The following is a 12,575-nucleotide window of genomic DNA, read 5'->3' as shown; positions in this document are numbered from 1 at the left end:
GTTTCCCTGCTCAGCAGTTAGGGACCATCTGACAATTCCTATCCACAGCAGTAAATGAAGGGAGAATTTCACTGCATACAGTCAGGTTTCTTATAAAAACATTTTTTAATTAAAGTATATTGGAGATAGGTTTCTTTTTCATTAAAGAAAGTAAAAATGGGATTTTATTTTTTTGCCTTTCCTTGTCCTTTAAGTTAAAAAAATCAGTTTCACTTTACACATAAAACACTGGGACAATTTAGAGTTCAACTACCTTTTTTAAAATTAACTTAAAGAGATTTGAATTTGTTTTAATCTATCTTCCCTGCTAGAACTGAAAGTGTTACAAATGGTTTCCCAATTGTTGGTAAAGGATAGCATGTACTTCAGTGTCTCGGTGGGTGGGTGGAAAGATATTGCTGATGGTACAGCACTATCATTTTTTCATACTTGAGTCCTAATTTTAGATAAGACTGGCTAGCTTACTTAGAACTCTGTATCGATTAGCACAGAGACTCGTTTCACTGTGTTTTTAAATAATAGTAGCAAATATATAGAGGAAAGAGTCATCTGTTATATTTATGAACAACTGCTCATGGCCCTGCAAACATTATCCAGAAATCGCAATGCAAAAATTAAAAGTGGCTTAAATAGCCAAAATAAAATGTCATAGCATACCAAATGACAGGGGTATCTTAGTGTTCCATGGCCCCTAAACTCCTCCCTCCAAATGTGTTTTGCACAATTGTGTGCTTCATCTGAGGAGGTGTAGTATCCCAGGGGACTTTTTTTTTATATTTAAGGTGTGTCACTACATCTTAAAAGGAATAATAATTGTATTTGCATATCTAAAACACCTAATAAATATTTTTATGTGTGACACTTCCAATTTTAGCATTGTGATTTCACTGTGTTTGTGCTAGTACAGGTATGGGACCTGTTATCCAGAATGCTTGGGACCTGGGGTTTTCCAGATAACAGATTTTTCTGTTATTTGATTTGATCTTCATACCTTAAATCTACTATAAAAAATGAATATATACAGTAAATAAAATAATAAAGAAACCCAATAGGCTGATTTTGCTTCCAATAAGAATTCTTGATATCTTAGTTTGGATCAAGTACAAGGTACTATATTATTACTACAGAGAAAAAAGAAATAATTTTTAAAAATTTGGATTATTTGGATAAAATGTAGTCTTTGGGAGACAGGCAATCTTTAATTCGGAGCTTTCTGGATAACAGGTTTCCGGATAACAGATACCATACCTGTATTGTTTCCTTCTTCATCTTGGGACTACCATGTTTAAAGCAGATCACATTGTAGAAGTCTTGATAAAAGCAGTTGATTTATTGAATTACTTAACAGACATAGTGCCTAAAATAATGCTTTGGGCACCCTCAATGACACTTGGGGATGGGGCTATTTCAGGCACATTAAGTGCCACTTTTTAAGAAGCCAAAAATATTGTGTTAAATAGGCTAACATAGCCAATTAGAATAACATTGCAACCATTTGACTAGGGTTTGTATGAGTGCTTGTCAAAAGGTAATGGCACAGGTAGTGTATCTCTTTCTGTGAAGAAAATGTTTATGCCCTCCCCATCCTCAATGGCACTTTCACTTACTTTCCATTCATGTGACTGACGAGGGTTGTTTCTCTGCTGACATAACCATAGGCCTTATCTTAGCTTTTAAAAAGTTTGTGTGTTTCAAAACATTGCTTTTTGCTTCAGTACCTAGATTAACATACCACTAAAGCCCTTGTTGTCATTAAAGGAATTGTTCAGTATAAAAACAAGGTAAATAAAACATTTTTATATAGTTAACCAAAAATTTAGTCTATAAAGGCTGGAGTAACTGGATGTGTGTAACATAATAGGCAGATCACTACTTCCTGCTTTGCAGCTCTCTTGGTTTCCACTGATTGGTTACCAGGCAGTGACCAATCAGTGACTTGAAGGGAGGGGCACATGGGTCATAACTGTTTGCTTTTGAATCTGAGCTGCATGCTGAGGATCAATTGCAAACTCACTGAACAGTTTGCTGTCCCATGTGGCCCCCCTTCAAGTCTTGACTGAATCCGAGTTAGAGAGCTGAAAAGCAGGAAGTAGTGTTCTGGCTATTATATTAGGCATCTGGTCACTCCAGACCACACCACAGGCAGTGAAAATGAGCTGTGGGTTTTCTTCACTTTTTCATACAATTTTCTTGGTGAACAAAAAGATGCAATTTTCACGATAGATCATCCATGAGACAGGATTGCTGGAATGATTTTAACAACATACTCGCCAGCAAACATACATGTATAGGCTGTTGGATAGACCGGCCAACTTATCCAAACTGCCCAACCAAATCTGTATGTGTATGACCAGCTTCAAGGACCACTGGAAATCAGTGAACATATGGGCTGCCCTGTTGACGGTCGTAGTGTGCATGCTTTCTTCAAACCAACTAACACTATACACATTCACAGAGACGTCATGAGGAGAGCTGCAGGCGCTAATTGAAATATTAAGGCAAGTCTAGAAAAACTCAAAACAATTAGGGGTGCTGTTATGTGTGCTCAAAATTCTTAAAGAGGTTCTCTACTCAAAAACAGTTTGTTTGTTTTGCACAATGAAGGAAGATTTCAATCGAAGTAACTTCCCAATGCACATTGATTAAACATTTTCCATTTGGTTATAGTTATTTGTAAATAGAGTTGCTATTTCATTTACATTCTCTGGACTGTACATTTTGTTTCTGTTCTCTGCTATTCTGCCAGACAACTTTTTGAAAGACCTGGAGGAGAACTGAGTCCTGTTAAATTGTTTTAAATGCCGCTTTCAATTGCAATAATCATTTACAAATCAACGTAAAACCACTACAAATACGTAATCAATGTATATTAGAAAGATTTTTAGCATTACATTCTCTTTCATTATGCAAAAAACAGATTTGGGTTGCGGACACCTATAAATTTGCCTATGCATATAATACATGAATGAAGTTGTTCTCCCCAGCCCCCATGTTTGCTAAAATGGAACTGATTAATATATCCTAGAATGCACTTTTTTTTGCCCACTAGATGCCAGTTTACTAAAGTCTATTGGAAGCATTTTATTCTGACATTCTCACAGCAACCAGAGTGCCTGCTTGTGTTCTGTTTGTTAGTATTATTAGTAGTACAAACTGTGCAAGAGCACATAATTATACAGTGGATACAAACAAACTGCAGAGGATAGCACAGACAGACAGTGTGCAGATGGAACATCTCTATCCCTGTGGTGTTTACATCTCAGAATTTGCACTAGTCATTCCATTGCTTAATGCACGTTAAGAGTATTGGTTGGACAGCGCACTCCAGGGCCCTCTTCATACAGAATCGCTCGTTTCCAAATTAAAGTTTAAAACACATTTCCTTTATTTAAACATCTTGGTACACCATTTACACAGCGCCAAACTTTAATTTGGAAACAAACGATTCTGTATGAAGAGGGCCCTGGAGTGCGCTGTCCAATCAATACTCTACAAGTTGTGGATACGTTTTCCTTGGTGACGGACTCAGGGCGGCAGCACCTGGGTCACAGCACATCCTGGGTAAGATCTCTTGTTGAACTTGACGTGAGGGGAGTTTGTACCGCTCCAAATTTATTAGCGTGAGGTCTGGGGCACCCGGGCCATAAATTTTGAACGGTGAGCGAGTGCTAAATCTAATTATGTACATACCAGGAATTGTGGCCATAAATTGTGAACTGAGAGATTTCCTATTATAGTGCCAAGATTTGTGTTTATTCAAGTTAATGCAAGATAATGCAGGAGATACTCATCATTTAGTAAATAGGCCCCAATATAAATAGTTAATGTTACTCTGTAATAAGTAGTTCATATAAATAGTTACATTCAATGTCATAACTATGGAGGAAGCAGACCCCGCAGTCGTAGGGGGGCCCGGACTGTTGCGTCTGCTTCCTCTATAGCTAATAAAAAATAACCTCCTCCCCAGCCGTTTCTTAACTGTGGCGAGGAAGGTTGGCGGAGTTGGGACGGGAAGTGAGTGGGAGGATGGTGATCAGAGTGCGCAGGGCCCATCTGAAGAAGTTACGCCACTGGTTACATTAATTAATGTTCTAATAATTTAGTTCATTGGGGGTCAAGGGCGTTTGCCCTAAGTATAAACCCTGCCCACCAACCTGCCCATTTCGCACAGCTCTGCTTTGTCATTGCTTGATACCCAAGTTATGCAAGCTTCTATAAAATAAATGTATGTTTTTCCTAAATTACACAAATTGCATAGGTATAATTTATAATTGAATAGGTATAGGCCCAATAACTACTTATCCCACTGCTGAGAAGTTCAAGTAGAAGGTAGCTCATATAATTATTCAATAAATGGATCTCAATATTAACAGGTGATGGATGGCTAATGGAAGCTAAAAGCAAGCAATAGGAGAGCTTTTCTTGGAGACAATTTGTGGTCACTTCTGTAGTTTCTTTGTAGATCTATCAGACCTAAACTCTCTAGGAGCATACTTAAACCAAGCTTTTATATCATTTAAACACCAAACATTTGCAAGGTTTAATTTATTTGTCTTTTTCTAAAACATTTATTTTCTAGGTGCTTTGCAGCTACTACTGTCTCCTGCTTTTATGTCCTTTACAGAAATAAGCCGTGAAAGGATAATGAAAAACTGCTAACACACAGCCCAGCAAGCTAACACTGACTTGCTTATTCCTGTTGTTCGACAATTTATCATGTTGTAGGACAAGGCATAATTTATAGCAAGACATAATGAAGCTATTTTAATCTTTCTCTTCATCGGTTAATTTGTTTTTAGTTAGGAATTTAGCATCAAGCCAATTGATTGTGTCCAACTGAAGGGCAACAACCAAATAGGCACTTTAACTGGCTCAATAATTTTTTGTGTTCTTTTAGTTGTTTACATTTTTTCTCAGGCTTAGAATTTAAGTTTAAATCTTTCTTTCCTTCCATTTTTCCTCCTATGAAGCTGTTACAGATTCTTATACAGAAAAACAAAGTGAGACTTGGGCATGATTTATAATTCATTAGCTGACTAGTCATAAACTTCCTTCACTCTTCGTATAAACCTCCTGTAATGTCTGGCTCCCACATTGTATATGTATATACTGCCTGCTGAGATATGCTGGGGTTTAGTGACAGGTCTGCTTGGGACATCATTTACCTTTATTATATCCAATGTGTCATTGTGGTTACATGCTAACCTGTGACAACTGCAAATAGGGTCCTGCTTAAACAGGTAGAGCCTTAATGGGATGGTTTAATCAAAATAAAAAAGGTTGATTTGTGCCTAAAACAGTACATTAGACAGTGCATGTGCTACATTAATTAATTGAAAATATGTCTGCTTTCAATAGTATTTAGTATTTTCACATACTGATTCTGTTCCTTCTGGAAGACAAAAGCTGACCAAAACTTTGCTATATTACAGTACGATCAGCTAGTAACTAATTACTGGGCCCCACAGACATTAAATGAAGCTGCTTATCAGCTACTCCCCAGTGACCCCAATCAGTGGCAGGGTTCTCTATAGTTACTCCCAGTGTATGATTTAGTCTTCAATGTGGTACTTACCTGATCAATGCAGGTCTCTACTGTTTATTTACTTTAAGGTCCCCAAAGACACAAAGATTTCTCTTGCCGAACGACCGATTTTAGTGAAGTCCGACCAATCCTTTGAAATTATCGTGCGGTTAGTGGGATTCGAACGATCGTACATCTTACGATTTTTCGGCAGGCATCTGTCAGAAAATTGATCGGCCAGGTTAAAAAAATCTGTATCAGTCCCAGTGCAATCTATCTATGTTTGCAAGGACAAGCAGGCAGCTACCCGTTGTTTTTCTGGCAATATCGCCTGAAATGGTCTTTTTAGTTGATGGACAATTCGTATGATTGTTTTGAGATAATCGTGGTCTCACGATGACGAACGGATCTTTTAGAAATCTTTACATCTATGGCCAGCTTTACTGTTTTAGGCATTTTTGTAAAGTAAAAGCAATATATCTATTACTTTTGAACAATGCTAATAATATTAGTACAAGGATTTGATTTTACAATAGTGACTAGGTTGTATCACTAGTTCCTAGTCATTCTCTTATTTGGGAGCCCCGCACAAAGACCAATGAATGACATCCAAGAGCATGCACACTTCAAGCAAAGGACATATATGCTTCTAATGTACATATTCCTCATCTTCATTTGCTGCCTCAGAGCAATGGACAGGAATTCAAGCAGTTAAACATGGCGGACACCACTGTACAACTGTTCATTTTTAGTATTGTTCATTTTTAGTTCTTCAACATCCTGGTGGTATGGCTGGGGTGAGGCCTGTGCAGGGGCCCAATGGTTAATGTCTAGCATTCATTCTGCTTTTAGCAGACTCATCCAGAAATCAGTTTGCACACATGTATGAACTTTAGCATACAAACGCCTTTCTAAAGGGATGCATTGTTATGGCTCTTACACATGTGTGTTTGGTCCTCTGTAGCCTTGAGGTGGAGCTTTCATGCATTCTACTGCAAGGGAAAGTAATGCAGGCCCTTCAAGACTTTATAAAGGCTGCACCCCTCCTATGGAAATCTCTTCCACAGTCTGTCCAACTTTCTCCCAACCTTTCTTCTTTCAAAAGATCTCTTAAAACACACTTATTCAGAGAAGCCTACTTCTCTGTACTCACAGTACCACAGGAAAGCACTGAATGTAGGTGGAACATGTCAAGTTGTGTTCCACCTGTGTTTGGTGCAGCACTGAGAGTAAGATCAGGTAGGGAATACAGTCCTGCGTTTCCATCTGGTGGAACACATGTAAGATCCACTGCAGGGGGAATGCATCTGTAAGAGTGTTTAAAAAGGATTTTTTTTTTATAACTAACAGCCCATAATACTTCTATAAGTACTTCCTAAGTCATTAAGGACCTGGTTCTTTTTATGGGGCAGCAGTAGCGATCCTAGAGGGGGCGGGCCCTGGTGCGTGACGCGCAGCCGGGCCCTGCCCCCCTCGGTACGGCCCACATTTGCCCACATTTTCAATGGCGCGCGGGCTGCCGGGGGGGGCCCTGAAGGGTGCGGGCCCTGGCCCTAGTTAGTTAGCCAAATATGTAATGTATAAAGGCTGGAGTGACTGGAAGTCTAACATAATAGCCACCACACTACTTCGAGTCAGTCAACGACTATATAGGGGGGGGCACATGGGACATAATTGTTCAGTGAGTTTACAATTGATCCTCAGGGTGCAGCTCAGGTTCAAAAGCAAACAGTTATGACCTATGTGCCCCCCTCCCTCTGATTGGTTACTGCCTGGTAACCAATCCGTGGAAACCATTCTGTTAGACATCCAGTCACTCCAGTCTTTATACATTACATTTTTGCCTAACTAACTATATTGAAAACTTGTTTTATTTGGCACAGCCTATTTAGCGAGTTTTTATTTTTATACTGAACAATTCCTTTAATAACAGAATAAAGTTATGGCCAATGTCAAAGTGCTAGTCAGCCCAACAAATTTTAGCTGTCTGGAAAATGCATGTGATTGTGTCCCATTTCTTCCCATTGCTTCCAATCACTGCAACAGAAGATGCCTGGTGTTGTGAGCACTTTAGACCTGAATAATACTCACATCTGAACATCTTCATATGTTAAGTTAATGGTGAGGAAAAATTATCTCAGACCCTTTTGCTGCCACCTGAACTACATTGGGCTGGAAAGTGTCCAGTGTGATTTTAGCCTAATATCTTTTATTTGACTGATCCTTGCAGTGCCTACTGTGCAGTGGTGTAACTATAGAGCAGGGATCCTCAACCATTTTTACCCATGAGCCACTTTCAAATGTAAAAAGTGCTGGGGAACAACACAAGCATGAAAATAGTTCAAGTGGTGCAAAATTTGGTAGGGCCTATGTGGACTGTCAGCCTACAGGAGACTCTGGCAATGCACCTGGTTTTTATACAACCGAAATAGGCTTTTAAGCCTGGAATTCAAAAGTAAGCACCTGCAATGAGGCCACTGGGAGCAACATCCAAGGGATTGGCGAGAAACATGTTACAACCCTCTATTCTGTTGTCTTTTTAATTGGTCGTCATACACAAAAAAAATACAGCATGTTGCATTTACAAAAAGTCAGTGAAATGAGTAAGCAATAAAACACAGCTCTGAATGCTCATGCATACAACCAGGCAAAATACAACGGCGTGCTCAAACATTCACCTCAAGCTTGTCAAACGCACAAATCCACCTGTGTAATGTTTATACCCGATTCTTGGTTACCTGGATTTTCTACAGGGAAACCCTTTTGAAATGAAAATTAACAAAAGTGGGATAAAGGTGATACCTTTATTGGCTAACTAATATAATCATAGCAAGCTTTCAGAACATTTTAGTTCCTTTTTCTGTGGTGTTCTCTGGTATTTCTTCTTTAGCAGGGTCTTGAGCTTCTATTTTCTATTAATACTATTTAACATTGAGCAGTCCAAGCATCCCAGTGTTTATGGTAAGCATTGCACGTTGACATAAAACTACAGTAAGGTGCATGCACTGGGCACAGAGGGCAGGACACAACAGTTATATTATTATAAGTTGTGAGAACAGGTTGGAGAGGCTAAGAGAATGTGTATTTTCGCATTATTATAGACTTTTTAACTGCACATATTGTGCTCTTTTAGGGCTACTTTTGATCTGGCTTTTGTTTGGCTTTGAGCTAGTTTTATATAGTCACAGATTTTGAACCTTGCTGCACACACTGCTACATTGTTGTTGCTCTGCTTACCACTGAGTGTGTGTGTGTAGGGCTGGGAGCGCCGGAGTCAGCCTGTGTGTGCTACTGATGTCACCGGGAGGGAGGTGGAGCTCTCTGTATACAGGCAGGGCTGCTGGTGGCTGCAGAGAGAGAAGAAAAGGAGGAGGAAGATGGTGGAATTAGATGTGATACCTCCAGGACACAAGCCTCTCTCCCAGCCACAGGGCTGCTCCACGTCTGCTTACTAAGCTCCCCTCCCCCTCACAACACACAGACAAGCAGAGACCCTACTGTGCAGTCTCTGGGATTTCCACTAAGGGTGACTAGTCTGCAGACCTGTGTCCAGATGGTTTTTGTCTAAGTCCGGATCCCTGGCTTCCTGGGTGCTTTCCTGCCATATTGATGCAACTGTCAGGTGAGCAGGCACGGGACTGGGGTTGGGTGAGGGCTGGAAGGGCACACATGGCCTAGGTAGGGAATGTGCAGGGCTGGCTGCTGTGGGTATATAGGCTGGGATGCAGACTGTGGGTGGGATGCAGCATCTGCTGTTTATTCATGCAAATAGCTAACCCCTTCGATCCTGCTGCACTTTGCATATCACACTGCAATGCTTTGCCTCTCAAGCTCCAGCCTTGCAAGTCTTTAGGGACTGAGCCACAAAGGAGTCAGGGAATCCTGAGCTTTGCAGAGATTACGTGCCAGTTAAGGGCCAAGAGCAGTTATTTACATGGGGAATGTCCAACCTGTTCCCTTTCACCTGTAAAGTGGATTCAGGTGGTACAACGGAAAGGCACCCCTGCCTGGGAAGGGCCCTAAAAACAATATTTTGTACCGTACCTTTGGAAAAGTGGATTTTTGATGACAATCCCAACTCTTGTTGGGAATACTGTGTGTTTGAATCCAACTAGAGCTGAGGGAGGGCAGCTATTTTCTAGGAAAGGGTTATTTTAATGATGGAACTGCTTGATTGGGTGTCTGAGCTGTCAGTTACTCACTGAACAAAGCACAGATCCTTTAGCTCAGAACTTTCTGCCCAGAATGTAATAATAAGCGTTCATGGCAGCTCAGTGTCCTAGTCACAGAATGAATGGGTGTATTTGTGCTGCAAGGTAGTGGACTTGAAACCTGGAAGGGAGGGGAAGACAATAAACACACGGGGGATGGATTAGTTATTTGTGTATGACCGTCCTGTGCCTCTCGTGTGGCCAGTCATTTTTTGTTTTGTATTTGAAGTGTTAGCACTTTTCTCTGTGTAGCTGTGCTACAAGGAACTAAGTTATACACAAGAAAGTGCATGTGCATATCCCTGAGCTGAAAGAGACTATGGTTTTGTATGTTAATAATCTAGATCAGATATGTTCATTTTCTATTAGAGGGGAAAGCAGATTCATTTGTCATTCCTCAGGAACCATTAGCAGGGGAGGGTTTCAGCATCTCACAGTGTGTACAGTTATATCAGATGGGCTGTCATTTTGACAGATGCACATGTTCCCAAAGCAGCAGACCCTGAAACATGCACTGCTGTGTGGAATGTGGGTTATTACTTCATCTACATTGTCTTCTTCACAATCAGCCGTTATACAGATGTGTGTGTGTGTGTGTGTGTCATGTCTGTAGCATGGACCCCTGCGCCTTACAATTGTTGGGTTTGTGTATAGTTATTTTGTTAGTAGATGACTAGCCATTTGTCTTGATTAAAAGGCATTATTTGTTTGTAGTTTTGTCGTAGCGATTTGAATGGATTCCTACATTTTCTGTGCTTTGCTACTAAAAGCAAGTTTATTTCTAAAACATCAGAATGTGGAAATATTCTTTACAATAATATTGCAGCGATTGTGAGTTATGCACTGATTTGTGTCTCTTAAAGGGGATCTTCCCAAAAACTATTTTTAGCAAACTATTCCACTGTACATGAATGAAACTGTTTTTTAAAGTTATTTGTAAATGTCATTGCTATTATATAGATTGCCCTGCTCTTTGTTGCTGTATATATTAATTGCATTAATACCTGTCTTTGCACTATACAGAGTGAACAATGCTATGTATGCAGTATTACTGCAGGGGCATATTAAAGGGCACCTATCACATCAAAATTGTTTTACCTGCAATCCAGTTGGGGGATACAACACTATTTTTGCAAGAAAATGCTGAGTAATATGCTGTCTGTACTGGGAGGGAGCTCCCAGTGTGGGCTGCCATGTTGGGACAGATACACACAGATGTGTGTAATGAACAAGCTGGGGGACTAACTCATTATGCAAATGCGTGTGCCCCAATATGGCTGCCCACGGCAAGAGCTCCCACTCTCTGTTTAGACAGCATAACATTTACCATTTTTTTGGCAATAATAGTGTTGTTCCACACCCCCAACAAGAATGTGGCCCCTATTAACCCATGTCTGATAGGGTGAACAGTTTTGCTGGGCAGCCATGTTGGGGCAAAATAAGCGAGTCCCCCAGCTCGCTCATTACACACATGTCTCTACCAACATGGATGCCCACACCGGGAGCTCCCTCTTAGTATAGACAGCATATTGCTTAGCATTTTCTGCCAAAAATAGTGTAATACTCCAGTAAACTAAAGATTTCATACTTTCTTGAAAGTAATTTTTCTTTTTATTAAGGCAGGCTTTGTAGTGATGTCAGTTACTGTTTGCATTTACATACTTTGTATTGTTCTGTTGATGAATGATTGTTCTATGTGCATCAATAAAATACTTCCGTCTATTGAAGTTATTGCATAGCAGTGAAATACAACAGCAACCAACTAAACTGGCACTAGAAGGAAGGAAGGCACGTGGAGGTCCCTTTACCTGCCCCCTAACAAGCAAGTTAAGGAGTGCTAGCAAGTACATGGGTACAAAGTAGCTCTTTACTTACTCCTTGCCCTATGTCACTTGGTAAGGACAGTGGTGCCTTATACCCACCATTGCTGTGCTCTGCACCTTCTATTGTATTTTTATTCTGACGTGTGGTAGAGGACACAGCGGTGTCCTTGCCACAAGTCTAGTGACAATGAGCACTAAGGGACCCAACCGTGGCATTGTTAAATGAGGCCCTATGTATTATTTATCATTCAAGCAATTTGGCATTGGTGTAGGGGTTGGCAATATTGACACAGACCTTTTCCATATTCTACAATGGAGCAGCACATTGATATAGTTGTAAAGGGTTGTTACTGTCTAGGACCTTGGTTTTTCTTCTTATGCTTAGAGCCCCAGTAGAGGGGCCAGTCCCACAGTTTTGGAACCACTGATCTTGGGTGAATGCATATTGTAGGGTCTACTCTATTTAAATCAGACAAACAATGCTTTGTGCTATGGCTATATATATATATATATATATATATATTAGAATACATTTTGTAGGTGGAAGTCTTATTTTTATTTCCTGTGTTGTCGGGGTAGGTTGATGCAATCATTGATAGTCATTCATGATGTTGACTGAATCTCTGTAGCTAGTGGGTTTCTCGTCACTATGTGCACTACACTGTTCTGTTATATATTCTGTCTGTGTGCATAACAAGCCTGTTGTTGAAGCCACGCACAAATGTTTTTGCTTGATGACAAAATAAGTACTGATTTTTAATTTGTAGCAAAAGAATCCAGACATTTTGGTTTAAATAGATTGTTCTTGCTTTAATCTACTGAGTTTAAATCTATTTTTCTTGGAAATTATAGCTACGCAGCTGATTTGTTTCCTGATGGCTTGGATTTAACTTGCTGTCGCTACTATAGCGTATTATACCATGTTGCCAGAATGACTGCAGAACTTCATTGCTGTGCTGGTATAAGCTGATTGATTTGTTTGCTCCGTTATAGGTCCTGTCACATTTAATTATGTGC

The 12,575-nt window shown here is 40.0% G+C and overlaps 1 protein-coding gene across 4 annotated transcripts in view; it reads left to right on the top strand.

The window, feature by feature from the left end:
- The first annotated feature begins 8,830 nt into the window (after positions 1 to 8,830).
- Positions 8,831 to 12,575, top strand: part of apba1.S (amyloid beta (A4) precursor protein-binding, family A, member 1 S homeolog) — an 89,609-nt gene continuing 85,864 nt past the window's right edge. For 2 of the 4 annotated variants that reach the window (XM_041580147.1, XM_018243840.2), the window contains exon 1: positions 8,831 to 9,146. The gene's annotated coding sequence lies outside the window, so the exon portion shown is untranslated. The remainder of the gene's footprint in view (positions 9,147 to 12,575) is intronic. The other 2 variants (XM_018243839.2, XM_018243842.2) reach the window with 2 other exon arrangements.

This window comes from Xenopus laevis, chromosome 1S (assembly GCF_017654675.1).
Source record: "Xenopus laevis strain J_2021 chromosome 1S, Xenopus_laevis_v10.1, whole genome shotgun sequence".
Classification (NCBI taxonomy): Eukaryota; Metazoa; Chordata; class Amphibia; order Anura; family Pipidae; genus Xenopus; species Xenopus laevis.
Note: the sequence above shows the minus strand (reverse complement) of the source record. Positions and strands in the feature narration are given on the sequence as shown.